General features: G+C 48.7%; 2 long non-coding RNA genes across 2 annotated transcripts; both read left to right on the forward strand.

Annotated features, from left to right (window-relative positions):
* Window positions 1–10586: 10586 nt before the first annotated feature.
* Window positions 10587–18347, forward strand: LOC309798021. The gene is made up of 3 exons (XR_014292915.1): window positions 10587–10670; window positions 11504–11724; window positions 18148–18347. It is a non-coding gene; the product is annotated as an uncharacterized lncRNA (long non-coding RNA).
* Window positions 18348–20832: 2485 nt separating this feature from the next.
* Window positions 20833–23497, forward strand: LOC309798022. Its single transcript, XR_014292916.1, has 3 exons — window positions 20833–20916; window positions 21750–21970; window positions 23272–23497. It is a non-coding gene; the product is annotated as an uncharacterized lncRNA (long non-coding RNA).
* Window positions 23498–25299: the final 1802 nt, after the last annotated feature.

Here is a 25299-nt window from a genome sequence, read left to right on the forward strand (position 1 = left end):
TGGTGGGCAGGAGGCCGCCCAGGCCGCAGTGGAAGAAGACTGGGATGCAGAGCTGGTGGAGGAGGAGGAGGAGGAGGAAGAGCTTGAATTAGACATCGAGGACCAGGAGGAGGCTGAGTACCAGTCAGAAGAGGGGCAGGAAACTGAGGAAGAGGTCGAGGAGGAGGAAGAGACAGAAGAGGAGGACGAGCATGGGCAGGGAGGCGCGGGAGTGGTCGCGGGCCATGGGGCGCCCGCGGCGCAGTTTCAGTCCCTGTGCCGGGATGTGGCCCATTGCCTTGTGCCCCAGGACCACTACCACGTCCGTTTCGTGGCCGGGCCCCACGGCGAATTCGTGATGGTCAGTCGCTGCTCGCGACGGCCCTCAGACCCTGCAGAGGATGCCGCGCCTGCTCAGGGTCAGGAAGCCCTGGGAGAGACAGGTGAGATCTGGGGGGGCGAGTACCAGGCAGAGGGCCCCCCGCCCTGGGAGCTGCGGGAACCTGCAGAGGGGGCGGCATCCCAGAAGGCAGAGGAACCTGCGGCGGCGGTAGTGGGGGCCGAGTTCTGGGCGTGCGAGGTCCTGGCTGATGCCTCCGAGTCCTGGGAGGCTGGGGCGTGTGGACCCGACGACGGGGCCGAGGCTGGTGAGGGGCGGCCCAGTCCCCTGTCCCTTGCAGCCCCTGACTGGGCATCGGCCTCAAAGGCAGGGTGCACTCAGCGCTGGCCTCTGGCGGTTAAGCAGCGGGTCAAAGCTCTCAGAAACCTTCAGGCACGATATGCACACGTAGAAGCCCAATTCTCTAAAGAACTTTAGGATCTTGAGAAAAAGTATGCTGCCTTCTACGAACTGAAGGGCAAACGAATGGCATACCTCACTTTTGGTTGACGGGCTTCTAAAAATGTTAAGATTCTTAGTAGGATGACCTGAGAAAATGATGAAATGGCACAGGGGCACTTTTCAGTGGTTGAGGAATCAATGAGGTTCGCGGTAGAATTTGTCTTGAAATGGGGTGAACATTTTCCAGTGACGTTCTGGCAGAAACATACAAAATTGCTCTCAGGATCAAATGATTTCGATCCCTTCTCCAAAGGGCCAGAAATAATCAGCAGCACAGTGTGTGTGAGATCTCCTGGAAAGAGGGGGAAAATGTTGTGAAAACTGTCAAGCAGCAGAAGTGTGAGGGCCAAGGAAGTGCTGTATCAACCAGTGGGAACATGACCAGCTAGTCTTCTTATTTATTTATTTATTTTCTGACATATTTCTCTTCTCCAGATCCTTCTGAGAGCAGAGAACTAGATTCTGCTGCTGATTTTAAATTGGGAAATGTTTCCCACCACCTTGGGATGCCAAAGTCCGTATCATTCGACACTAAAGAAGACAGTGAATATCATTACGAAAATGCTGAGGAAGAGAAAGAGGATGGAAATGAAAAAACAGAAGAAGGACCGAAGCTGGATATGGTCTCAGCAGAGGGCAGCTCTGGAGAATACAAGGTATTATGGTATAGTGCCACCGGTCCTGACATATACCTGTTACTGACAGCTTTATGTTTTGTTTTGTTTACATCCTTAATCTATGTTTTGTTTATGTTTTTAACATCTTTATGGGAGTATAATTGCTTTACAGGGGTGTGTTAGTTTCTGCTTTATAACAAAGTGAATGACCTATAGTATACCAATATCACCATTTCTCTTCCCACTTGCGTCTCCCTCCCACCCTCCCCATCCCACCCGTCTAGGTGGTCACAGAGCTCCGAGCTGATCTCCCTGTGCTACGCAGCTGCTTCCCACTAGCTATCTATCATGTTTTTAATGTTGTTTGTAAAGTAAATAAGAAAAAATTGTTGAAATTTAGTTTTGGAAGAGCAGTTTAATGTTAATAATGTACTTGTATTCTAGATGGTATGGAAAGAAGTGTGTTCTGAAATGTATTTCATTTACAGCCACAAGTCCATTGTCCTGGAGCTTTAAGTCTACTGCAGATGGGAAATTTATCAGACCTGGAAATAGAGACCTATATTTTTTTAGAGGTCTAAAATATAGAGACCTATAGTGTTAGAGACTGGTCACCAGGAGAAGCAGCTAAAGCGACTAAGCTGTGCACTAGCTGTACCTTCATCACCTGGCCACAGAAATGAAGTCTCTTGGAATAGCAATGCCTTTGAGACGGTGACTCCTTACAAAGTAGTAAAAAGTTAAGGATTTCAAATAAGACTGCATTTCATGAGTAATTCACAAATATTAGTTCAATTTAGATGTTTTATTCAAAAGGAAAGGAAATTAGCCATAGTATTATTATTGGCTCTCACTGAGTTGGTAATTCAATCCTAGTTTCTCTTTCTGCTACCCATTCATCTTTTCCTTTCCCTCTCTCATCTCTCTCTCTCTCTCAGTATCACACTCTTTCTTTCTCCCTTTCTTAATTTTCACACCTGTGGATGTTTGATAACAGCCTCCTTCTCATTATACAGATACGGAAACTGAAGGTCGGGGATTATAAGGGATTTATGATTTGGTAAGGAGCATAGGCTCTTAAGGTGGAAAGACATTTAAATCACAGAGTGGCCTTTCAAGAAAAAAAACTAACATATATAGTGGTTGGCAAGAGAGAGATGTGGTTGGTGTGATGAAATGATGTGCACCCTGACAACCAAGGGTCTGGGTTGCAAGAAGAAAACATTTTGTTTTCTCCTTGGAGAGCCAGGAGGTGTACATAGTATTGACTCATATTTAGAAAGTCCCTGGTGCATGTTATTGGTGTACAATTGTTAATTGACTCTTATCCCATCCTACAGTTGGAAGACATAAAAAGAAGTGGACAGTGAAAGAAAAGAAGAATTTGTTCTTCACGGAGATTCTAGTTTTCATTAGCCCACAACACAGATTTTGTTTCAAAGTTCAACATCCCAAAATGATATTAACTGCTATCTGACTTTATTCTTACGTTTTACATATAAATTTGACAGTATTGTTCACATTGAAAATAAAAGCTTGTTTGACATGAATAAGCTGCAGAGGTTTTTTTTTTAACATAAATAACACTGACTCCAATATATCTTTGTTCTATTTATTTCGGCCCACCTTACTGTCATTGAAAGGGATTTCTTTCAAGTATTTGGTAAGCCTGCTTGACATCCTTTTATAGCAGCCTCAAATAAATTAAAATATTAGATTATAAACAACTTGTGTGATGATAGAGATGGTGGCCCAGCCTCTAGTATATGTTATTGAAAGAAACTGATGGATGACCTAGCTTGCCTGGGGACCAGATGGTGCTATTGGCCTGCCATGGAGCAGCAGCATCAGCATCAGCATCAGCATCAGCTGGGAACTTGTTTGAAATGCAAATTCTCAGACCCTGCCCCAGACCTACTGGATTGGATATTCTGAAGGTAGTCTGCTAGCCATCAGGTTTTTACAAGTCCTCCAAGTGCTACTGAAGCACACTAAAGTTTGAGAACCACTGCTTTAGAGCAGTGGGGGAAACGTTTAACTACACCTACAGTAGAACCAGCCTTAATTCACTGACTTGGTACTATTGCAGGTAAACTGAACAGGATGGTAAGATCTGGACTGAGGAAGGTACTAGAATTCTCAGGGGCCTGAGACACAAAGACCTCCCGGAGGGAGGTGTTAGTTTCCTAGGTTGACCGTAACAAATTACCACAAAGCAGGTGGCTTAAAACAACCGAAATTTATTCTCTCACAGTTCTGGAGGCTAGGAAGCCCAAAGTCAGGGTGCCAGCATGGTGGAGTTCTTGGTGAGGGCCCTCGTTTTGGCTTGAAGATAGCCGCCTTCTTCCTGTGGCTTCACATTGGGGTGGTGGGAGGAGAGTACCATCTATGGTCTCTTCCTGTAAGGGCAATAATCCCAATGTGTGGACCCCAGCCTCCTGACCTTACCAAAACTGAATGACCTACCAAAGACCCAGTCTCCAAATACCATCTCCTGGGGGTGGGGTGGGGCTGGGGCTGGGCTTCTCGTATGAATTTGGGAGGCAAGGGGTGTGCACAATCCAGTGCAGAGCAGGTGCTCAGCCCAGTCTTTAAAAGAAATCTCTCTCTCTCTCTCTCTGTCTCTCTCTCACTCTGTCTCTCTTCCCTCTCTCTCTCTGTCTTCATTTCTTGGAGGCTGCAACGGAATTGGGGAGCCCTGATGAAACACTCTCCAGCTCCTGTCTTACTGCTTCTTCCACTCTCCATTCTCACTGCATCCATATCGACTCTGTATGTCCTTTTCTAAGGAGCCTTAACAGCATTAAAACCTCCAAATTCTCTTGCTGTCTCCTGTGGGAGGTTTTAAGCGTTGCTGAGATTTGATCTACACACCTTCTCTCTCTCTCTCGTTTTTGAACTAAGTGTGTCTGTATCAGTGTGAGCTGCCCCAGGGTGGCAATTGGGGAACACATGCAGGTTCCCATACCCCAGGGCGCCGCCCTTTAGGCGCATTGTAGTTTTGCTCTTGCAGTGGTGGAATGAAAAGGAAGGGATTCCTGTGCACTCACAGAGGCTGAGGGTGAGCTGGGCGTTTAAGGCCTCCAGGGAAACTGAAGACCTTGATCACTCATTGGACGGTGGTGCTGTCAATCCTTGGCTGCTGGCAAATGAGCTTAGAGTCGGCGCTGGAGGAAGTGGCCCCTCGTTGGCCCTTCTAAGTTTCGTGTCCCGTCACCAGCCAATGAAGCTCTTTCCCGCCCTGTGCGCAGCGGCCTCGGCCCAGTCTCGCCGGGGCGCTCGGCGGGCAGGCTGTCTGCTCTTCCCGTAGCGGGGCTCCCCGAGGCATTTTCTCCGACTCTGGTGCCCTGGGCAGCCGGCTTCTCTGCAGCCCCCACCCCGTCCCGGAGGCCCCGCTGCCAACAGCGTCCCCTCCCTCAGCGACACCCAGCCCGGTGGCCGCCATCTTCCCCGCGGTCATCACTGCAGCCCGATCCGTGTTTGGCGTGTCCCTCCTGCCATGTCTGCCACCGAGGAGCGTGGGCCGATCCCAGGTGGCCAGGACGGAGCTGGAGGCGGGTCGGGTGGCGACCCCAGTCCCCTCGGGGTCCGTGCCTCCCCTTCGGGAGGGATGGATGGAGTCGAGGGGGACGCGGCCCTTCTGGCTTCCCTGGGGCTCTCCAGAGCCCTTCACGGGGAGGATGGTGGGCAGGAGGCCGCCCAGGCCGCAGTGGAAGAAGACTGGGATGCAGAGCTGGTGGAGGAGGAGGAGGAGGAGGAGGAGGAAGAGCTTGAATTAGACATCGAGGACCAGGAGGAGGCTGAGTACCAGTCAGAAGAGGGGGAGGAAACTGAGGAAGAGGTCGAGGAGGAGGAAGAGACAGAAGAGGAGGACGAGCATGGGCAGGGAGGCGCGGGAGTGGTCGCGGGCCATGGGGCGCCCGCGGCGCAGTTTCAGTCCCTGCGCCGGGATGTGGCCCATTGCCTTGTGCCCCACGGCCACTACCGCGTCCGTGTCGTGGCCAGGCCCCACGGCGAATTCGTGATGGTCAGCCGCTGCTCACGACGGCCCTCGGACCCTGCAGAGGATGCCGCGCCTCCTCAGGGTCAGGAAGCCCTGGGAGAGACAGGTGAGGTCTGGGAGGGCGAGTACCAGGCAGAGGGGCCCCCGCCCTGGGAGCTGCGGGAACCTGCAGAGGGGGCGGCATCCCAGAAGGCAGAGGAACCTGCGGCGGTGGTAGTGGAGGCCGAGATCTGGGCGTGCGAGATCCTGGCTGATGCCTCCGTGTCCTGGGAGGCTGGGACGTGTGGACCCGACGACGGGGCCGAGGCTGGTGAGGGGCCGCCCAGTCCCCTGTCCCTTGCAGCCCCTGACTGGGCATCGGCCTCAAAGGCAGGGTGCACTCAGCGCTGGCCTCTGGCGGTTAAGCAGCGGGTCAAAGCTCTCAGAAACCTTCAGGCACGATATGCACACGTAGAAGCCCAATTCTCTAAAGAACTTTAGGATCTTGAGAAAAAGTATGCTGCCTTCTACGAACTGAAGGGCAAACGAATGGCATACCTCACTTTTGGTTGACGGGCTTCTAGAAATGTTAAGATTCTTAGTAGGATGACCTGAGAAAATGATGAAATGGCACAGGGGCACTTTTCAGTGGTTGAGGAATCAATGAGGTTCGCGGTAGAATTTGTCTTGAAATGGGGTGAACATTTTCCAGTGACGTTCTGGCAGAAACATACAAAATTGCTCTCAGGATCAAATGATTTCGATCCCTTCTCCAAAGGGCCAGAAATAATCAGCAGCACAGTGTGTGTGAGATCTCCTGGAAAGAGGGGGAAAATGTTGTGAAAACTGTCAAGCAGCAGAAGTGTGAGGGCCAAGGAAGTGCTGTATCAACCAGTGGGAACATGACCAGCTAGTCTTCTTATTTATTTATTTATTTTCTGACATATTTCTCTTCTCCAGATCCTTCTGAGAGCAGAGAACTAGATTCTGCTGCTGATTTTAAATTGGGAAATGTTTCCCACCACCTTGGGATGCCAAAGTCCGTATCATTCGACACTAAAGAAGACAGTGAATATCATTACGAAAATGCTGAGGAAGAGAAAGAGGATGGAAATGAAAAAACAGAAGAAGGACCGAAGCTGGATATGGTCTCAGCAGAGGGCAGCTCTGGAGAATACAAGGTATTATGGTATAGTGCAACCGGTCCTGACATATACCTGTTACTGACAGCTTTATGTTTTGTTTTGTTTACATCCTTAATCTATGTTTTGTTTATGTTTTTAACATCTTTATGGGAGTATAATTGCTTTACAGGGGTGTGTTAGTTTCTGCTTTATAACAAAGTGAATGACCTATAGTATACCAATATCACCATTTCTCTTCCCACTTGCGTCTCCCTCCCACCCTCCCCATCCCACCCGTCTAGGTGGTCACAGAGCTCCGAGCTGATCTCCCTGTGCTACGCAGCTGCTTCCCACTAGCTATCTATCATGTTTTTAATGTTGTTTGTAAAGTAAATAAGAAAAAATTGTTGAAATTTAGTTTTGGAAGAGCAGTTTAATGTTAATAATGTACTTGTATTCTAGATGGTATGGAAAGAAGTGTGTTCTGAAATGTATTTCATTTACAGCCACAAGTCCATTGTCCTGGAGCTTTAAGTCTACTGCAGATGGGAAATTTATCAGACCTGGAAATAGAGACCTATATTTTTTTAGAGGTCTAAAATATAGAGACCTATAGTGTTAGAGACTGGTCACCAGGAGAAGCAGCTAAAGCGACTAAGCTGTGCACTAGCTGTACCTTCATCACCTGGCCACAGAAATGAAGTCTCTTGGAATAGCAATGCCTTTGAGACGGTGACTCCTTACAAAGTAGTAAAAAGTTAAGGATTTCAAATAAGACTGCATTTCATGAGTAATTCACAAATATTAGTTCAATTTAGATGTTTTATTCAAAAGGAAAGGAAATTAGCCATAGTATTATTATTGGCTCTCACTGAGTTGGTAATTCAATCCTAGTTTCTCTTTCTGCTACCCATTCATCTTTTCCTTTCCCTCTCTCATCTCTCTCTCTCTCTCAGTATCACACTCTTTCTTTCTCCCTTTCTTAATTTTCACACCTGTGGATGTTTGATAACAGCCTCCTTCTCATTATACAGATACGGAAACTGAAGGTCGGGGATTATAAGGGATTTATGATTTGGTAAGGAGCATAGGCTCTTAAGGTGGAAAGACATTTAAATCACAGAGTGGCCTTTCAAGAAAAAAAACTAACATATATAGTGGTTGGCAAGAGAGAGATGTGGTTGGTGTGATGAAATGATGTGCACCCTGACAACCAAGGGTCTGGGTTGCAAGAAGAAAACATTTTGTTTTCTCCTTGGAGAGCCAGGAGGTGTACATAGTATTGACTCATATTTAGAAAGTCCCTGGTGCATGTTATTGGTGTACAATTGTTAATTGACTCTTATCCCATCCTACAGTTGGAAGACATAAAAAGAAGTGGACAGTGAAAGAAAAGAAGAATTTGTTCTTCACGGAGATTCTAGTTTTCATTAGCCCACAACACAGATTTTGTTTCAAAGTTCAACATCCCAAAATGATATTAACTGCTATCTGACTTTATTCTTACGTTTTACATATAAATTTGACAGTATTGTTCACATTGAAAATAAAAGCTTGTTTGACATGAGTAAGCTGCAGAGGTTTTTTTTTTAACATAAATAACACTGACTCCAATATATCTTTGTTCTATTTATTTCGGCCCACCTTACTGTCATTGAAAGGGATTTCTTTCAAGTATTTGGTAAGCCTGCTTGACATCCTTTTATAGCAGCCTCAAATAAATTAAAATATTAGATTATAAACAACTTGTGTGATGATAGAGATGGTGGCCCAGCCTCTAGTATATGTTATTGAAAGAAACTGATGGATGACCTAGCTTGCCTGGGGACCAGATGGTGCTATTGGCCTGCCATGGAGCAGCAGCATCAGCATCAGCATCAGCATCAGCTGGGAACTTGTTTGAAATGCAAATTCTCAGACCCTGCCCCAGACCTACTGGATTGGATATTCTGAAGGTAGGCTGCTAGCCATCGGGTTTTTACAAGTCCTCCAAGTGCTACTGAAGCACACTAAAGTTTGAGAACCACTGCTTTAGAGCAGTGGGGGAAACGTTTAACTACACCTACAGTAGAACCAGCCTTAATTCACTGACTTGGTACTATTGCAGGTAAACTGAACAGGATGGTAAGATCTGGACTGAGGAAGGTACTAGAATTCTCAGGGGCCTGAGACACAAAGACCTCCCGGAGGGAGGTGTTAGTTTCCTAGGTTGACCGTAACAAATTACCACAAAGCAGGTGGCTTAAAACAACCGAAATTTATTCTCTCACAGTTCTGGAGGCTAGGAAGCCCAAAGTCAGGGTGCCAGCATGGTGGAGTTCTTGGTGAGGGCCCTCGTTTTGGCTTGAAGATAGCCGCCTTCTTCCTGTGGCTTCACATTGGGGTGGTGGGAGGAGAGTACCATCTATGGTCTCTTCCTGTAAGGGCAATAATCCCAATGTGTGGACCCCAGCCTCCTGACCTTACCAAAACTGAATGACCTACCAAAGACCCAGTCTCCAAATACCATCTCCTGGGGGTGGGGTGGGGCTGGGGCTGGGCTTCTCGTATGAATTTGGGAGGCAAGGGGTGTGCACAATCCAGTGCAGAGCAGGTGCTCAGCCCAGTCTTTAAAAGAAATCTCTCTCTCTCTCTCTCTGTCTCTCTCTCACTCTGTCTCTCTTCCCTCTCTCTCTCTGTCTTCATTTCTTGGAGGCTGCAACGGAATTGGGGAGCCCTGATGAAACACTCTCCAGCTCCTGTCTTACTGCTTCTTCCACTCTCCATTCTCACTGCATCCATATCGACTCTGTATGTCCTTTTCTAAGGAGCCTTAACAGCATTAAAACCTCCAAATTCTCTTGCTGTCTCCTGTGGGAGGTTTTAAGCGTTGCTGAGATTTGATCTACACACCTTCTCTCTCTCTCTCGTTTTTGAACTAAGTGTGTCTGTATCAGTGTGAGCTGCCCCAGGGTGGCAATTGGGGAACACATGCAGGTTCCCATACCCCAGGGCGCCGCCCTTTAGGCGCATTGTAGTTTTGCTCTTGCAGTGGTGGAATGAAAAGGAAGGGATTCCTGTGCACTCACAGAGGCTGAGGGTGAGCTGGGCGTTTAAGGCCTCCAGGGAAACTGAAGACCTTGATCACTCATTGGACGGTGGTGCTGTCAATCCTTGGCTGCTGGCAAATGAGCTTAGAGTCGGCGCTGGAGGAAGTGGCCCCTCGTTGGCCCTTCTAAGTTTCGTGTCCCGTCACCAGCCAATGAAGCTCTTTCCCGCCCTGTGCGCAGCGGCCTCGGCCCAGTCTCGCCGGGGCGCTCGGCGGGCAGGCTGTCTGCTCTTCCCGTAGCGGGGCTCCCCGAGGCATTTTCTCCGACTCTGGTGCCCTGGGCAGCCGGCTTCTCTGCAGCCCCCACCCCGTCCCGGAGGCCCCGCTGCCAACAGCGTCCCCTCCCTCAGCGACACCCAGCCCGGTGGCCGCCATCTTCCCCGCGGTCATCACTGCAGCCCGATCCGTGTTTGGCGTGTCCCTCCTGCCATGTCTGCCACCGAGGAGCGTGGGCCGATCCCAGGTGGCCAGGACGGAGCTGGAGGCGGGTCGGGTGGCGACCCCAGTCCCCTCGGGGTCCGTGCCTCCCCTTCGGGAGGGATGGATGGAGTCGAGGGGGACGCGGCCCTTCTGGCTTCCCTGGGGCTCTCCAGAGCCCTTCACGGGGAGGATGGTGGGCAGGAGGCCGCCCAGGCCGCAGTGGAAGAAGACTGGGATGCAGAGCTGGTGGAGGAGGAGGAGGAGGAGGAGGAGGAAGAGCTTGAATTAGACATCGAGGACCAGGAGGAGGCTGAGTACCAGTCAGAAGAGGGGGAGGAAACTGAGGAAGAGGTCGAGGAGGAGGAAGAGACAGAAGAGGAGGACGAGCATGGGCAGGGAGGCGCGGGAGTGGTCGCGGGCCATGGGGCGCCCGCGGCGCAGTTTCAGTCCCTGCGCCGGGATGTGGCCCATTGCCTTGTGCCCCACGGCCACTACCGCGTCCGTGTCGTGGCCAGGCCCCACGGCGAATTCGTGATGGTCAGCCGCTGCTCACGACGGCCCTCGGACCCTGCAGAGGATGCCGCGCCTCCTCAGGGTCAGGAAGCCCTGGGAGAGACAGGTGAGGTCTGGGAGGGCGAGTACCAGGCAGAGGGGCCCCCGCCCTGGGAGCTGCGGGAACCTGCAGAGGGGGCGGCATCCCAGAAGGCAGAGGAACCTGCGGCGGTGGTAGTGGAGGCCGAGATCTGGGCGTGCGAGATCCTGGCTGATGCCTCCGTGTCCTGGGAGGCTGGGACGTGTGGACCCGACGACGGGGCCGAGGCTGGTGAGGGGCGGCCCAGTCCCCTGTCCCTTGCAGCCCCTGACTGGGCATCGGCCTCAAAGGCAGGGTGCACTCAGCGCTGGCCTCTGGTGGTTAAGCAGCGGGTCAAAGCTCTCAAAAACCTTCAGGCACGATATGCACAAGTAGAAGCCCAATTCTCTAAAGAACTTTAGGATCTTGAGAAAAAGTATGCTGCCTTCTATGAACTGAAGGGCAAACGAATGGCATACCTCACTTTTGGTTGACGGGCTTCTAGAAATGTTAAGATTCTTAGTAGGATGACCTGAGAAGATGATGAAATGGCACAGGGGCACTTTTCAGTGGTTGAGGAATCAATGAGGCTCACGGTAGAATTTGTCTTGAAATGGGGTGAACATTTTCCAGTGACGTTCTGGCAGAAACATACAAAATTGCTCTCAGGATCAAATGATTTCGATCCCTTCTCCAAAGGGCCAGAAATAATCAGCAGCACAGTGTGTGTGCGATCTCCTGGAAAGAGGGGGAAGATGTTGTGAAAACTGTCAAGCAGCAGAAGTGTGAGGGCCAAGGAAGTGCTGTATCAACCAGTAGGAACATGGCCAGCTAGTCTTCTTATTTATTTATTTATTTTCTGACATATTTCTCTTCTCCAGATCCTCCTGAGAGCAGAGAACTAGATTCTGCTGCTGATTTTAAATCGGGAAATGTTTCCCACCACCTTGGGATGCCAAAGTCCGTATCATTCGACACTAAAGAAGAGAGTGACTATCATTATGAAAATGCTGAGGAAGAGAAAGAGGATGGAAATGAAAAAGCAGAAGAAGGACCGAAGCTGGATATGGTCTCAGCAGAGGGCAGCTCTGGAGAATACAAGGTATTATGGTATAGTGCAACCGGTCCTGACATATACCTGTTACTGACAGCTTTATGTTTTGTTTTGTTTACATCCTTAATCTATTTTATGTTTATCTTTTTAACATCTTTATGGGAGTATAATTGCTTTACAGGGGTGTGTTAGTTTCTGCTTTATAACAAAGTGAATCACCTATAGTATACCAATATCCCCATTTCTCTTCCCACTTGCGTCTCCCTCCCACCCTCCCCATCCCACCCGTCTAGGTGGTCACAGAGCTCCGAGCTGATTTCCCTTTGCTACGCAGCTGCTTCCCACTAGCTATCTATCATGTTTTTAATGTTGTTTGTAAAGTAAATAAGAAAAAATTGTTGAAATTTAGTTTTGGAAGAACAGTTTAATGTTAATAATGTACTTGTATTCTAGATGGTATGGAAAGAAGTGTGTTCTGAAATGTATTTCATTTACAGCCACAAGTCCATTGTCCTGGAGCTTTAAGTCTACTGCAGATGGGAAATTTATCAGACCTGGAAATAGAGACCTATATTTTTTTAGAGGTCTAAAATATAGAGACCTATATTTTTAGAGACTGGTCACCAGGAGAAGCAGCTAAAGCGACTAAGCTGTGCACTAGCTATACCTTCATCACCTGGCCACAGAAATGAAGTCTCTTGGAATAGCAATGCCTTTGAGACGGTGACTCCTTACAAAGTAGTAAAAAGTTAAGGATTTCAAATAAGACTGCATTTCATGAGTAATTCACAAATATTAGTTCAATTTAGATGTTTTATTCAAAAGGAAAGAAAATTAGCCACAGTATTATTATTGGCTCTCACTGAGTTGGTAATTCAATCCTAGTTTCTCTTCCCGCTACCCATTCATCTTTTCCTTTCTCTCTCTCATCTCTCTCTCTCTCTCAGTATCACACTCTTTCTTTCTCCCTTTCTTAATTTTCACACCTGTGGATGTTTGATAACAGCCTCCTTCTCATTATACAGATACGGAAACTGAAGGTCGGGGATTATAAGGGATTTATGATTTGGTAAGGAGCATAGGCTCTTAAGGTGGAAAGACATTTAAATCACAGAGTGGCCTTTCAAGAAAAAAAAACTAACATATATAGTGGTTGGCAAGAGAGAGATGTGGTTGGTGTGATGAAATGATGTGCACCCTGACAACCAAGGGTCTGGGTTACAAGAAGAAAACATTTTGTTTTCTCCTTGGAGAGCCAGGAGATGTACATAGTATTGACTCATATTTAGAAAGTCCCTGGTGCATGTTATTGGTGTACAATTGTTAATTGACTCTTATCCCATCCTACAGTTGGAAGACATAAAAAGAAGTGGAAAGCGAAAGAAAAGAAGAATGTGTCCTTCACGGAGATTCTAGTTTTCATTAGCCCACAACACAGATTTTGTTTCAATGTTCAACATCCCAAAATGATATTAACTGCTATCTGACTTTATTCTTACCTTTTACATATAAATTTGACAGTATTGTTCACATTGAAAATAAAAGCTTGTTTGACATGAATAAGCTGCAGAGGGTTTTTTTTTTAACATAAATAACACTGACTCCAATTTATCTTTGCTGTATTTATTTTGGCCCACCTTACTGTCATTGAAAGGGATTTCTTTCAAGAATTTGGTAAGCCTGTTTGACATCCTTTTATAGCAGCCTCAAATAAATTAAAATATTAGATTATAAACAACTTGTGTGATGATAGAGATGGTGGCCCAGCCTCTAGTATATGTTATTGAAAGAAACTGATGGATGACCTAGCTTGACTGGGGACCAGATGGTGCTATTGGCCTGCCATGGAGCAGCAGCATCAGCATCAGCATCAGCATCAGCTGGGAACTTGTTTGAAATGCAAATTCTCAGACCCTGCCCCAGACCTACTGGATTGGATATTCTGAAGGTAGGCTGCTAGCCATCAGGTTTTTACAAGTCCTCCAAGTGCTACTGAAGCACACTAAAGTTTGAGAACCACTGCTTTAGAGCAGTGGGGGAAACGTATAACTACACCTACAGTAGAACCAGCCTTAATTCACTGACTTGGTACTATTGCAGGTAAACTGAACAGGATGGTAAGATCTGGACTGAGGAAGGTACTAGAATTCTCAGGGGCCTGAGACACAAAGACCTCCCGGAGGGAGGTGTTAGTTTCCTAGGTTGACCGTAACAAATTACCACAAAGCAGGTGGCTTAAAACAACCGAAATTTATTCTCTCACAGTTCTGGAGGCTAGGAAGCCCAAAGTCAGGGTGCCAGCATGGTGGAGTTCTTGGTGAGGGCCCTCGTTTTGGCTTGAAGATAGCCGCCTTCTTCCTGTGGTTTCACATTGGGGTGGTGGGAGGAGAGTACCATCTATGGTCTCTTCCTGTAAGGGCAATAATCCCAAGGTGTGGACCCCAGCCTCCTGACCTTACCAAAACTGAATGACCTACCAAAGACCCAGTCTCCAAATACCATCTCCTGGGGGTGGGGTGGGGCTGGGGCTGGGCTTCTCGTATGAATTTGGGAGGCAAGGGGTGTGCACAATCCAGTGCAGAGCAGGTGCTCAGCCCAGTCTTTAAAAGAAATCTCTCTCTCTCTTTCTCTCTCTCTCTCTCTCACTCTGTCTCTCTTCCCTCTCTCTCTCTGTCTTCATTTCTTGGAGGCTGCAACGGAATTGGGGAGTCCTGATGAAACACTCTCCAGCTCCTGTCTTACTGCTTCTTCCACTCTCCATTCTCACTGCATCCATATCGACTCTGTATGTCCTTTTCTAAGGAGCCTTAACAGCATTAAAACCTCCAAATTCTCTTGCTGTCTCCTGTGGGAGGTTTTAAGCGTTGCTGAGATTTGATCTACACACCTTCTCTCTCTCTCTCGTTTTTGAACTAAGTGTGTCTGTATCAGTGTGAGCTGCCCCAGGGTGGCAATTGGGGAACACATGCAGGTTCCCATACCCCAGGGCGCCGCCCTTTAGGCGCATTGTAGTTTTGCTCTTGCAGTGGTGGAATGAAAAGGAAGGGATTCCTGTGCACTCACAGAGGCTGAGGGTGAGCTGGGCCTTTAAGGCCTCCAGGGAAACTGAAGACCTTGATCACTCATTGGACGGTGGTGCTGTCAATCCTTGGCTGCTGGCAAATGAGCTTAGAGTCGGCGCTGGAGGAAGTGGCCCCTCGTTGGCCCTTCTAAGTTTCGTGTCCCGTCACCAGCCAATCAAGCTCTTTCCCGCCCTGTGCGCAGCGGCCTCGGCCCAGTCTCGCCGGGGCGCTCAGCGGGCAGGCTGTCTGCCCTTCTCGTAGCGGGGCTCCCAGAGGCATTTTCTCTGACTCTGGTGCCCTGGGCAGGCGGCTTCTCTGCAGCCCCCACCCCGTCCCGGAGACCCCGCTGCCAACAGTGTCCCGTCCCTCAGCGACACCCAGCCCGGTGGCCGCCATCTTCCCCGCGGTGGTCACTGCAGCCCGATCCGTGTCTGGCGTGTCCCTCCTGCCATGTCTGCCACCGAGGAGTGTGGGCTGATCCCAGGTGGCCAGGATGGAGATGGAGGTGGGGCGGGTGGCAACCCCAGTCCCCTCGGGGTCCGTGCCTCCCCTTCGGGAGGGATGGATGGAGTCGAGGGGGACGCGGCCCTTCTGGCGTCCCTGGGGCTCTCCAGAGCCCTTCACGGGGAGGATGGTGGGCAGGAGGCCGCCCAGGCCGCAGTGGAAGAAGACTGGGATGCAGAGCTGGTGGAGGAGGAGGAGGAGGAGGAAGAGCTTGAATTAGACATCGAGGACCAGGAGGAGGCTGAGTACCAGTCAGAAGAGGGGCAGGAAACTGAGGAAGAGGTCGAGGAGGAGGAAGAGACAGAAGAGGAGGACGAGCATGGGCAGGGAGGCGCGGGAGTGGTCGCGGGCCATGGGGCGCCCGCGGCGCAGTTTCAGTCCCTGTGCCGGGATGTGGCCCATTGCCTTGTGCCCCAGGACCACTACCACGTCCGTTTCGTGGCCGGGCCCCACGGCGAATTCGTGATGGTCAGTCGCTGCTCGCGACGGCCCTCAGACCCTGCAGAGGATGCCGCGCCTGCTCAGGGTCAGGAAGCCCTGGGAGAGACAGGTGAGATCTGGGGGGGCGAGTACCAGGCAGAGGGCCCCCCGCCCTGGGAGCTGCGGGAACCTGCAGAGGGGGCGGCATCCCAGAAGGCAGAGGAACCTGCGGCGGCGGTAGTGGGGGCCGAGTTCTGGGCGTGCGAGGTCCTGGCTGATGCCTCCGAGTCCTGGGAGGCTGGGGCGTGTGGACCCGACGACGGGGCCGAGGCTGGTGAGGGGCGGCCCAGTCCCCTGTCCCTTGCAGCCCCTGACTGGGCATCGGCCTCAAAGGCAGGGTGCACTCAGCGCTGGCCTCTGGCGGTTAAGCAGCGGGTCAAAGCTCTCAGAAACCTTCAGGCACGATATGCACACGTAGAAGCCCAATTCTCTAAAGAACTTTAGGATCTTGAGAAAAAGTATGCTGCCTTCTACGAACTGAAGGGCAAACGAATCGCATACCTCACTTTTGGTTGACGGGCTTCTAGAAATGTTAAGATTCTTAGTAGGATGACCTGAGAAAATGATGAAATGGCACAGGGGCACTTTTCAGTGGTTGAGGAATCAATGAGGTTCGCGGTAGAATTTGTCTTGAAATGGGGTGAACATTTTCCAGTGACGTTCTGGCAGAAACATACAAAATTGCTCTCAGGATCAAATGATTTCGATCCCTTCTCCAAAGGGCCAGAAATAATCAGCAGCACAGTGTGTGTGAGATCTCCTGGAAAGAGGGGGAAAATGTTGTGAAAACTGTCAAGCAGCAGAAGTGTGAGGGCCAAGGAAGTGCTGTATCAACCAGTGGGAACATGACCAGCTAGTCTTCTTATTTATTTATTTATTTTCTGACATATTTCTCTTCTCCAGATCCTTCTGAGAGCAGAGAACTAGATTCTGCTGCTGATTTTAAATTGGGAAATGTTTCCCACCACCTTGGGATGCCAAAGTCCGTATCATTCGACACTAAAGAAGACAGTGAATATCATTACGAAAATGCTGAGGAAGAGAAAGAGGATGGAAATGAAAAAACAGAAGAAGGACCGAAGCTGGATATGGTCTCAGCAGAGGGCAGCTCTGGAGAATACAAGGTATTATGGTATAGTGCAACCGGTCCTGACATATACCTGTTACTGACAGCTTTATGTTTTGTTTTGTTTACATCCTTAATCTATGTTTTGTTTATGTTTTTAACATCTTTATGGGAGTATAATTGCTTTACAGGGGTGTGTTAGTTTCTGCTTTATAACAAAGTGAATGACCTATAGTATACCAATATCACCATTTCTCTTCCCACTTGCGTCTCCCTCCCACCCTCCCCATCCCACCCGTCTAGGTGGTCACAGAGCTCCGAGCTGATCTCCCTGTGCTACGCAGCTGCTTCCCACTAGCTATCTATCATGTTTTTAATGTTGTTTGTAAAGTAAATAAGAAAAAATTGTTGAAATTTAGTTTTGGAAGAGCAGTTTAATGTTAATAATGTACTTGTATTCTAGATGGTATGGAAAGAAGTGTGTTCTGAAATGTATTTCATTTACAGCCACAAGTCCATTGTCCTGGAGCTTTAAGTCTACTGCAGATGGGAAATTTATCAGACCTGGAAATAGAGACCTATATTTTTTTAGAGGTCTAAAATATAGAGACCTATAGTGTTAGAGACTGGTCACCAGGAGAAGCAGCTAAAGCGACTAAGCTGTGCACTAGCTGTACCTTCATCACCTGGCCACAGAAATGAAGTCTCTTGGAATAGCAATGCCTTTGAGACGGTGACTCCTTACAAAGTAGTAAAAAGTTAAGGATTTCAAATAAGACTGCATTTCATGAGTAATTCACAAATATTGGTTCAATTTAGATGTTTTATTCAAAAGGAAAGGAAATTAGCCACAGTATTATTATTGGCTCTCACTGAGTTGGTAATTCAATCCTAGTTTCTCTTTCCGCTACCCATTCATCTTTTCCTTTCTCTCTCTCATCTCTCTCTCTCTCTCAGTATCACACTCTTTCTTTCTCCCTTTCTTAATTTTCACACCTGTGGATGTTTGATAACAGCCTCCTTCTCATTATACAGATACGGAAACTGAAGGTCGGGGATTATAAGGGATTTATGATTTGGTAAGGAGCATAGGCTCTTAAGGTGGAAAGACATTTAAATCACAGAGTGGCCTTTCAAGAAAAAAAACTAACATATATAGTGGTTGGCAAGAGAGAGATGTGGTTGGTGTGATGAAATGATGTGCACCCTGACAACCAAGGGTCTGGGTTGCAAGAAGAAAACATTTTGTTTTCTCCTTGGAGAGCCAGGAGGTGTACATAGTATTGACTCATATTTAGAAAGTCCCTGGTGCATGTTATTGGTGTACAATTGTTAATTGACTCTTATCCCATCCTACAGTTGGAAGACATAAAAAGAAGTGGACAGTGAAAGAAAAGAAGAATTTGTTCTTCACGGAGATTCTAGTTTTCATTAGCCCACAACACAGATTTTGTTTCAAAGTTCAACATCCCAAAATGATATTAACTGCTATCTGACTTTATTCTTACGTTTTACATATAAATTTGACAGTATTGTTCACATTGAAAATAAAAGCTTGTTTGACATGAATAAGCTGCAGAGGTTTTTTTTTTAACATAAATAACACTGACTCCAATATATCTTTGTTCTATTTATTTTGGCCCACCTTACTGTCATTGAAAGGGATTTCTTTCAAGTATTTGGTAAGCCTGCTTGACATCCTTTTATAGCAGCCTCAAATAAATTAAAATATTAGATTATAAACAACTTGTGTGATGATAGAGATGGTGGCCCAGCCTCTAGTATATGTTATTGAAAGAAACTGATGGATGACCTAGCTTGCCTGGGGACCAGATGGTGCTATTGGCCTGCCATGGAGCAGCAGCATCAGCATCAGCATCAGCATCAGCTGGGAACTTGTTTGAAATGCAAATTCTCAGACCCTGCCCCAGACCTACTGGATTGGATATTCTGAAGGTAGGCTGCTAGCCATCAGGTTTTTACAAGTCCTCCAAGTGCTACTGAAGCACACTAAAGTTTGAGAACCACTGCTTTAGAGCAGTGGGGGAAACGTTTAACTACACCTACAGTAGAACCAGCCTTAATTCACTGACTTGGTACTATTGCAGGTAAACTGAACAGGATGGTAAGATCTGGACTGAGGAAGGTACTAGAATTCTCAGGGGCCTGAGACACAAAGACCTCCCGGAGGGAGGTGTTAGTTTCCTAGGTTGACCGTAACAAATTACCACAAAGCAGGTGGCTTAAAACAACCGAAATTTATTCTCTCACAGTTCTGGAGGCTAGGAAGCCCAAAGTCAGGGTGCCAGCATGGTGGAGTTCTTGGTGAGGGCCCTCGTTTTGGCTTGAAGATAGCCGCCTTCTTCCTGTGGCTTCACATTGGGGTGGTGGGAGGAGAGTACCATCTATGGTCTCTTCCTGTAAGGGCAATAATCCCAATGTGTGGACCCCAGCCTCCTGACCTTACCAAAACTGAATGACCTACCAAAGACCCAGTCTCCAAATACCATCTCCTGGGGGTGGGGTGGGGCTGGGGCTGGGCTTCTCGTATGAATTTGGGAGGCAAGGGGTGTGCACAATCCAGTGCAGAGCAGGTGCTCAGCCCAGTCTTTAAAAGAAATCTCTCTCTCTCTCTCTCTGTCTCTCTCTCACTCTGTCTCTCTTCCCTCTCTCTCTCTGTCTTCATTTCTTGGAGGCTGCAACGGAATTGGGGAGCCCTGATGAAACACTCTCCAGCTCCTGTCTTACTGCTTCTTCCACTCTCCATTCTCACTGCATCCATATCGACTCTGTATGTCCTTTTCTAAGGAGCCTTAACAGCATTAAAACCTCCAAATTCTCTTGCTGTCTCCTGTGGGAGGTTTTAAGCGTTGCTGAGATTTGATCTACACACCTTCTCTCTCTCTCTCGTTTTTGAACTAAGTGTGTCTGTATCAGTGTGAGCTGCCCCAGGGTGGCAATTGGGGAACACATGCAGGTTCCCATACCCCAGGGCGCCGCCCTTTAGGCGCATTGTAGTTTTGCTCTTGCAGTGGTGGAATGAAAAGGAAGGGATTCCTGTGCACTCACAGAGGCTGAGGGTGAGCTGGGCGTTTAAGGCCTCCAGGGAAACTGAAGACCTTGATCACTCATTGGACGGTGGTGCTGTCAATCCTTGGCTGCTGGCAAATGAGCTTAGAGTCGGCGCTGGAGGAAGTGGCCCCTCGTTGGCCCTTCTAAGTTTCGTGTCCCGTCACCAGCCAATGAAGCTCTTTCCCGCCCTGTGCGCAGCGGCCTCGGCCCAGTCTCGCCGGGGCGCTCGGCGGGCAGGCTGTCTGCTCTTCCCGTAGCGGGGCTCCCCGAGGCATTTTCTCCGACTCTGGTGCCCTGGGCAGCCGGCTTCTCTGCAGCCCCCACCCCGTCCCGGAGGCCCCGCTGCCAACAGCGTCCCCTCCCTCAGCGACACCCAGCCCGGTGGCCGCCATCTTCCCCGCGGTCATCACTGCAGCCCGATCCGTGTTTGGCGTGTCCCTCCTGCCATGTCTGCCACCGAGGAGCGTGGGCCGATCCCAGGTGGCCAGGACGGAGCTGGAGGCGGGTCGGGTGGCGACCCCAGTCCCCTCGGGGTCCGTGCCTCCCCTTCGGGAGGGATGGATGGAGTCGAGGGGGACGCGGCCCTTCTGGCTTCCCTGGGGCTCTCCAGAGCCCTTCACGGGGAGGATGGTGGGCAGGAGGCCGCCCAGGCCGCAGTGGAAGAAGACTGGGATGCAGAGCTGGTGGAGGAGGAGGAGGAGGAGGAGGAGGAAGAGCTTGAATTAGACATCGAGGACCAGGAGGAGGCTGAGTACCAGTCAGAAGAGGGGGAGGAAACTGAGGAAGAGGTCGAGGAGGAGGAAGAGACAGAAGAGGAGGACGAGCATGGGCAGGGAGGCGCGGGAGTGGTCGCGGGCCATGGGGCGCCCGCGGCGCAGTTTCAGTCCCTGCGCCGGGATGTGGCCCATTGCCTTGTGCCCCACGGCCACTACCGCGTCCGTGTCGTGGCCAGGCCCCACGGCGAATTCGTGATGGTCAGCCGCTGCTCACGACGGCCCTCGGACCCTGCAGAGGATGCCGCGCCTCCTCAGGGTCAGGAAGCCCTGGGAGAGACAGGTGAGGTCTGGGAGGGCGAGTACCAGGCAGAGGGGCCCCCGCCCTGGGAGCTGCGGGAACCTGCAGAGGGGGCGGCATCCCAGAAGGCAGAGGAACCTGCGGCGGTGGTAGTGGAGGCCGAGATCTGGGCGTGCGAGATCCTGGCTGATGCCTCCGTGTCCTGGGAGGCTGGGACGTGTGGACCCGACGACGGGGCCGAGGCTGGTGAGGGGCGGCCCAGTCCCCTGTCCCTTGCAGCCCCTGACTGGGCATCGGCCTCAAAGGCAGGGTGCACTCAGCGCTGGCCTCTGGCGGTTAAGCAGCGGGTCAAAGCTCTCAAAAACCTTCAGGCACGATATGCACAAGTAGAAGCCCAATTCTCTAAAGAACTTTAGGATCTTGAGAAAAAGTATGCTGCCTTCTATGAACTGAAGGGCAAACGAATGGCATACCTCACTTTTGGTTGACGGGCTTCTAGAAATGTTAAGATTCTTAGTAGGATGACCTGAGAAGATGATGAAATGGCACAGGGGCACTTTTCAGTGGTTGAGGAATCAATGAGGCTCACGGTAGAATTTGTCTTGAAATGGGGTGAACATTTTCCAGTGACGTTCTGGCAGAAACATACAAAATTGCTCTCAGGATCAAATGATTTCGATCCCTTCTCCAAAGGGCCAGAAATAATCAGCAGCACAGTGTGTGTGCGATCTCCTGGAAAGAGGGGGAAGATGTTGTGAAAACTGTCAAGCAGCAGAAGTGTGAGGGCCAAGGAAGTGCTGTATCAACCAGTAGGAACATGGCCAGCTAGTCTTCTTATTTATTTATTTATTTTCTGACATATTTCTCTTCTCCAGATCCTCCTGAGAGCAGAGAACTAGATTCTGCTGCTGATTTTAAATCGGGAAATGTTTCCCACCACCTTGGGATGCCAAAGTCCGTATCATTCGACACTAAAGAAGAGAGTGACTATCATTATGAAAATGCTGAGGAAGAGAAAGAGGATGGAAATGAAAAAGCAGAAGAAGGACCGAAGCTGGATATGGTCTCAGCAGAGGGCAGCTCTGGAGAATACAAGGTATTATGGTATAGTGCAACCGGTCCTGACATATACCTGTTACTGACAGCTTTATGTTTTGTTTTGTTTACATCCTTAATCTATGTTTTGTTTATGTTTTTAACATCTTTATGGGAGTATAATTGCTTTACAGGGGTGTGTTAGTTTCTGCTTTATAACAAAATGAATGACCTATAGTATACCAATATCACCATTTCTCTTCCCACTTGCGTCTCCCTCCCACCCTCCCCATCCCACCCGTCTAGGTGGTCACAGAGCTCCGAGCTGATCTCCCTGTGCTACGCAGCTGCTTCCCACTAGCTATCTATCATGTTTTTAATGTTGTTTGTAAAGTAAATAAGAAAAAATTGTTGAAATTTAGTTTTGGAAGAGCAGTTTAATGTTAATAATGTACTTGTATTCTAGATGGTATGGAAAGAAGTGTGTTCTGAAATGTATTTCATTTACAGCCACAAGTCCATTGTCCTGGAGCTTTAAGTCTACTGCAGATGGGAAATTTATCAGACCTGGAAATAGAGACCTATATTTTTTTAGAGGTCTAAAATATAGAGACCTATAGTGTTAGAGACTGGTCACCAGGAGAAGCAGCTAAAGCGACTAAGCTGTGCACTAGCTGTACCTTCATCACCTGGCCACAGAAATGAAGTCTCTTGGAATAGCAATGCCTTTGAGACGGTGACTCCTTACAAAGTAGTAAAAAGTTAAGGATTTCAAATAAGACTGCATTTCATGAGTAATTCACAAATATTGGTTCAATTTAGATGTTTTATTCAAAAGGAAAGGAAATTAGCCACAGTATTATTATTGGCTCTCACTGAGTTGGTAATTCAATCCTAGTTTCTCTTTCCGCTACCCATTCATCTTTTCCTTTCTCTCTCTCATCTCTCTCTCTCTCTCAGTATCACACTCTTTCTTTCTCCCTTTCTTAATTTTCACACCTGTGGATGTTTGATAACAGCCTCCTTCTCATTATACAGATACGGAAACTGAAGGTCGGGGATTATAAGGGATTTATGATTTGGTAAGGAGCATAGGCTCTTAAGGTGGAAAGACATTTAAATCACAGAGTGGCCTTTCAAGAAAAAAAACTAACATATATAGTGGTTGGCAAGAGAGAGATGTGGTTGGTGTGATGAAATGATGTGCACCCTGACAACCAAGGGTCTGGGTTGCAAGAAGAAAACATTTTGTTTTCTCCTTGGAGAGCCAGGAGGTGTACATAGTATTGACTCATATTTAGAAAGTCCCTGGTGCATGTTATTGGTGTACAATTGTTAATTGACTCTTATCCCATCCTACAGTTGGAAGACATAAAAAGAAGTGGACAGTGAAAGAAAAGAAGAATTTGTTCTTCACGGAGATTCTAGTTTTCATTAGCCCACAACACAGATTTTGTTTCAAAGTTCAACATCCCAAAATGATATTAACTGCTATCTGACTTTATTCTTACGTTTTACATATAAATTTGACAGTATTGTTCACATTGAAAATAAAAGCTTGTTTGACATGAATAAGCTGCAGAGGTTTTTTTTTTAACATAAATAACACTGACTCCAATATATCTTTGTTCTATTTATTTCGGCCCACCTTACTGTCATTGAAAGGGATTTCTTTCAAGTATTTGGTAAGCCTGCTTGACATCCTTTTATAGCAGCCTCAAATAAATTAAAATATTAGATTATAAACAACTTGTGTGATGATAGAGATGGTGGCCCAGCCTCTAGTATATGTTATTGAAAGAAACTGATGGATGACCTAGCTTGCCTGGGGACCAGATGGTGCTATTGGCCTGCCATGGAGCAGCAGCATCAGCATCAGCATCAGCATCAGCTGGGAACTTGTTTGAAATGCAAATTCTCAGACCCTGCCCCAGACCTACTGGATTGGATATTCTGAAGGTAGGCTGCTAGCCATCAGGTTTTTACAAGTCCTCCAAGTGCTACTGAAGCACACTAAAGTTTGAGAACCACTGCTTTAGAGCAGTGGGGGAAACGTTTAACTACACCTACAGTAGAACCAGCCTTAATTCACTGACTTGGTACTATTGCAGGTAAACTGAACAGGATGGTAAGATCTGGACTGAGGAAGGTACTAGAATTCTCAGGGGCCTGAGACACAAAGACCTCCCGGAGGGAGGTGTTAGTTTCCTAGGTTGACCGTAACAAATTACCACAAAGCAGGTGGCTTAAAACAACCGAAATTTATTCTCTCACAGTTCTGGAGGCTAGGAAGCCCAAAGTCAGGGTGCCAGCATGGTGGAGTTCTTGGTGAGGGCCCTCGTTTTGGCTTGAAGATAGCCGCCTTCTTCCTGTGGCTTCACATTGGGGTGGTGGGAGGAGAGTACCATCTATGGTCTCTTCCTGTAAGGGCAATAATCCCAATGTGTGGACCCCAGCCTCCTGACCTTACCAAAACTGAATGACCTACCAAAGACCCAGTCTCCAAATACCATCTCCTGGGGGTGGGGTGGGGCTGGGGCTGGGCTTCTCGTATGAATTTGGGAGGCAAGGGGTGTGCACAATCCAGTGCAGAGCAGGTGCTCAGCCCAGTCTTTAAAAGAAATCTCTCTCTCTCTCTCTCTGTCTCTCTCTCACTCTGTCTCTCTTCCCTCTCTCTCTCTGTCTTCATTTCTTGGAGGCTGCAACGGAATTGGGGAGCCCTGATGAAACACTCTCCAGCTCCTGTCTTACTGCTTCTTCCACTCTCCATTCTCACTGCATCCATATCGACTCTGTATGTCCTTTTCTAAGGAGCCTTAACAGCATTAAAACCTCCAAATTCTCTTGCTGTCTCCTGTGGGAGGTTTTAAGCGTTGCTGAGATTTGATCTACACACCTTCTCTCTCTCTCTCGTTTTTGAACTAAGTGTGTCTGTATCAGTGTGAGCTGCCCCAGGGTGGCAATTGGGGAACACATGCAGGTTCCCATACCCCAGGGCGCCGCCCTTTAGGCGCATTGTAGTTTTGCTCTTGCAGTGGTGGAATGAAAAGGAAGGGATTCCTGTGCACTCACAGAGGCTGAGGGTGAGCTGGGCGTTTAAGGCCTCCAGGGAAACTGAAGACCTTGATCACTCATTGGACGGTGGTGCTGTCAATCCTTGGCTGCTGGCAAATGAGCTTAGAGTCGGCGCTGGAGGAAGTGGCCCCTCGTTGGCCCTTCTAAGTTTCGTGTCCCGTCACCAGCCAATGAAGCTCTTTCCCGCCCTGTGCGCAGCGGCCTCGGCCCAGTCTCGCCGGGGCGCTCGGCGGGCAGGCTGTCTGCTCTTCCCGTAGCGGGGCTCCCCGAGGCATTTTCTCCGACTCTGGTGCCCTGGGCAGCCGGCTTCTCTGC

The sequence above is a fragment of the Mesoplodon mirus genome (genome assembly GCF_964341445.2).
Source record: "Mesoplodon mirus genome assembly, contig: HAP1_SCAFFOLD_1415, whole genome shotgun sequence".
NCBI classification, from domain to species: domain Eukaryota; kingdom Metazoa; phylum Chordata; class Mammalia; order Artiodactyla; family Ziphiidae; genus Mesoplodon; species Mesoplodon mirus.